Source organism: Octodon degus, unplaced genomic scaffold (assembly GCF_000260255.1).
Source record: "Octodon degus isolate 3935 unplaced genomic scaffold, OctDeg1.0 scaffold00393, whole genome shotgun sequence".
In the NCBI taxonomy this organism is placed as follows: domain Eukaryota; kingdom Metazoa; phylum Chordata; class Mammalia; order Rodentia; family Octodontidae; genus Octodon; species Octodon degus.
Genome location: NW_004524969.1, coordinates 387,779 through 391,907, shown reverse-complemented (window position 1 = coordinate 391,907; position 4,129 = coordinate 387,779). Strand labels below are relative to the sequence as shown.

Here is a 4,129-nt window from a genome sequence, read left to right as displayed (position 1 = left end):
GAGAAGGGTGTGGCCACAGCTATGGAGCACTTTCTCTGTGCCAGGCGCTCTATTGTTCACCTTGTACATGCTCTGGCTCAGCCTGTGCAAACAGCTTGGCCACACTGCTGCCTTGGGGTGCGTGTGTATTCCTGAGACACCATGAGAGAATGTTGGAAAGACGCCAGTCACATGGTTGTTTGGTTACTGGGCCTTGTATCAGTTCCCCTTTGCTGCTGTAAGATATAATCCCATCTCAGAGACTTCATTCGGAATTAGTGTCCTCTAGTCCCAGGAGTCTGACATGGGTCTCATGGGGCTAAGCTAAGATGTTCAGGCTGTGATCCTTTCAGAGACTCCAGGAGCCATCCTGGTTCCTCTGATCCCCAGCTTCGCAGCTGCCTTCCCCCAGCCCTTCCCTATCTCTGAAGCCAGCTGAGGAGGTCAGGTCTTTCTCCTATGCCTTTACTCTGACCCTGCCTTCTCATTCTATTTATCTTATTCTACTCCTCTCCTAGCTAATTTTAAAAACGTTCATAATTACATTGGGCCAAAAATAATAATAATAATTACATTGGGCCCATGAGATTATTCTGAATACTTTTAGATTGTGTGGTTAAGAATTTAAGTCCAGTGCTCGCTTCGGCAGCACATATACTAAAATTGGAACGATACAGAGAAGATTAGCACGGCCCCTGCGCAAGGATGACACGCAAATTCGTGAAGCAGTCCATATTTTTTTCTGACTTAATGTCTTTTCTTTCAAAAAATTAGCTCAAGTTCCTGCTGCCATCAGAATTACTTCTCTGAAATAAGAAATTATAAACTGGATGCAGTGGTACATACTTGTTGTTCCAGTACTTGGAGGCTGAAGCAGGAGAATTGCTTGAGCCTGGAAGTTCAAAACCAGCCTGAGCCTGATCTTGTCCAAATAAATAAATAAATAAATAAGAAAGAATTTAAGTCCAATAGTCACATTCTCTGAATGAATAGAGGGATTTGTTCTAATAGTGTTTATAAATAGGGTATCATGTCTGCATCTTATACAACAAATAACCACTAGGAAGAGAGTATGCAGTGTATTGATTATTGAAACTGTCCTACCAATTTGATTTGAAACTGTCTCATTGCTATTTGTTTCTCAATAAAATTATGGGGAAAAAAAAAAGAATTTAAGTCCATCTGCCACCTTAATTCTTTTGCAGTGCAACAGAGAATACTCTTAGGGTGTCTTTCTTTCTTATTGTGGAGACAGAATCCCTAACACTCACAAGTTAAAGGAGGAGAGGTTTATTTTGGCTCATAGTATGTAGAGGTTTCAGTTCATAGTTGGCTGGATCTAAGACAGGGTGGGCATGGCAGAGGACAGCTATGGCAAGGCAGGCAGGAAGGAGGAGGGGGATAGATCCTTCCAGGCCACACCCACCATGGCCCACCTCTTCCCACCAGGCTCACCTCAAAAAATCATACCCAGCTACTCCTCTAATGAGCATCACACCCCAGAATCCAATCGCCGGCCCACATCCTCACCTATGAGCTCATGAGGCTTTGGAAAACATCTCATATAAACCACTACGCAGGATGTGAACTAGGACAGGACATTTTTAAGAGACGGTTATTCTGCCTGTCCCAGCTCTATCTGTCCACTCTCGTCAGTGACAAGAAGGTGTTCCCTCACTAAAGCTGGTCCTCCTTCATTGTTTTTCTTTAAACTTGAGGCTTATTGAGACATATATGTTAAAATAATGATGTAGGCCTGCTACAGAAACAAAGACAAGGACCCTAAAGAGCCCACTGGGAATGTTGAAATTCCCAGTAATAGTGCCATTCGGAGATAAGGTCTGCTGTATTTTCATATGTAGATTGCCCGTGCTCCCCTCTATGAATGTGTTCTCTGTCCAGAGTATTAAATCCCACTAATTGACCATGTAAGTAAATCAGAGACTCGCCGCATCTTAAGTTTGTAAAAGGAATCCCTGACAGCTGAGGGTCAGATCACACTGTGAGGAGGGGAGGGTATGCCAGCGTCACTTCTCTGTTGTCGCAGGCTTCACATGTTTATACCTTACAGGATAATAGACACGTTTGAAACTAATCCCATGGCAAAAACCTGTCAAGAAGCAGCCTAGCCAGGCATGGCGGCCCACACCCGTTACTCAGCACTCAGGAGGCTGAGGCAGTAGGAGTGCTAGTTTGAAGCCAGCCTTGACTACATAGTGAGACCCTAACTCAACAGCAAAAAGGAAGGAAGGGAACCTTTCAGAATTAGGCTCTTTGGTATTTTAGTGTGTCTTATTGAGACCATTTGGGTAATCACTGATCTGATGTCTGACAGAAACTGTAGGAGTAACATTACCATGATTACAAATAGAAGTAAGAAATATACCCAGCACGAGGAATAAGACCAAGACACATGATGAGTGAATAAGATGACAGCACTTTAGTATACAAAAATCTCTCATATCAGAGAGAAACCACAACCCTCTGGTCCCTGTTCTCGGTTTGGAATTTTCTCAGATGAGAGTCTTCGAGCTAGATTTTTTTTTTATCTTTCATTTATTTATTTATGTTTGATACTGCATTTTGCTATGCAGCTTAGACTCATGATTTTCCTGTCTCAGCCTCCCCAGCGCTGGGATTACAGGTGTGCCCCACCACCCCCAGTTTTGGGACCAGCATGGCATGGCATGCTGTGCCTGGGATTGAACCGAGATCCTTGCGCTGGCCAGGCAGGCGCTTAGACCGCCAAGCTGTCTTCACAGCCCTTGAGCTAGAGGTTTGGTTGTTTTGGGTTTTGTTTTGGGTTTTTTTGAGCTAGATTTCTAATGTATAGTCATATACCTGCTTTCATACTTACAGATGAAGAGAGAACATCTCAAGCTTACTTGCCTTGGATTCTGGTTTGCTAGCGTTAATAATTAGAAGAAATCTCACACTTAAGATGAGGCTCTATACTGCTGCTTTCTGCTGGTCTAGTGAAAGGAGCAGTTAATGCTCGCATTTTTTTATTTTTTTTTTTTTTCTTTTTACTTTCTAACTTTTTTTTTCTTACCAATTTTGCAGGTTTATATCTGGTAACGCAAACAACTAATTTTGAAGATAATATTGTGCAATACCACAACCACTGTTGAATTCCTATTAGTTTAGTTAAATTTTGTATTGTTTCTAATTTTTTTAAGCTGTTTTATAGTCTTTAAAAAAAATTTTTTTTAAAGATGCCCTGAAAAATGCTTTTAGTTAGGATTGGTTATGTAGACAGCAGGACAGGGAGGTGTGTGCTTAGCATAAGGAAAATAGCACCCTTCAATCCTTTATGTAAATGCATTGAGAAATTTGTGATTTCAATAGTAATAATTAACTTACCTTACATGTTCCATTTAAGAACCCTTTAACCAACATGCTCAGGAACACCAGTGTTCCTGACTCTGGGACTTTCACTTTGGAGATTATTTGCATTGTTTTGTTTGGTTTCACATCCATTAATTTGTGCTTGCTTTGGCAACACCTATACTAATATCCATTAATTCAAAACTCAAAAAAAATTTTTAATTGACAAATTTTAGATACACCCAGTGATCACATTCATCATGGGGAATGTGTACCTGTGCATGGTACAGTTTGATTCTTTTTATTTTCCCCCAACCCCCTCCCCTCCATTAAACATTCCCCATTTGCAAATTTTGTTTCCATTATTCCTTCTCTACTCTTTTTTTTCTTTTCCCTTCCTTCTTTTCCTTCTCTTTCCTCCTTCATTCCCTTTCCCATTTGAACACTTTCGTACCATTTCCCAGTATCTCTTGTCTATTTTCATCCTTATCTGCACTTTTAGCTTCTCACACCAGACAAAAAGTGCAATATTTAAATGTGTATGTCCAATTCATTGCACTTAAAAGTATGGCCTCAACGTAAATGGCATTTATTATTTACCTGTAAGTACCTCAAATTTATCCTTCATAGGAGAGTAGGAGTCCATTGTGTAAATATACCACATCTTCTTTATCCACGCATCCATTGATGAGCATTGGGCTGATTCCAAGATTTAGCTATTGCAAACTGTGTAACTATAAACATGGATGTGAGGACATCAGACTTTTGTCTCAAATCTATATCTCTACAGGTGTGCACCCCCTTGTCTACTGCACATACAGAT

General features: G+C 40.8%; 1 non-coding gene across 1 annotated transcript; it reads left to right on the top strand.

Annotated features, from left to right (window-relative positions):
* The first annotated feature begins 612 nt into the window (after window positions 1-612).
* Window positions 613-719, top strand: LOC111814647. The gene has a single exon (XR_002819575.1). It is a non-coding gene; the product is annotated as a U6 spliceosomal RNA (small nuclear RNA).
* Window positions 720-4,129: the final 3,410 nt, after the last annotated feature.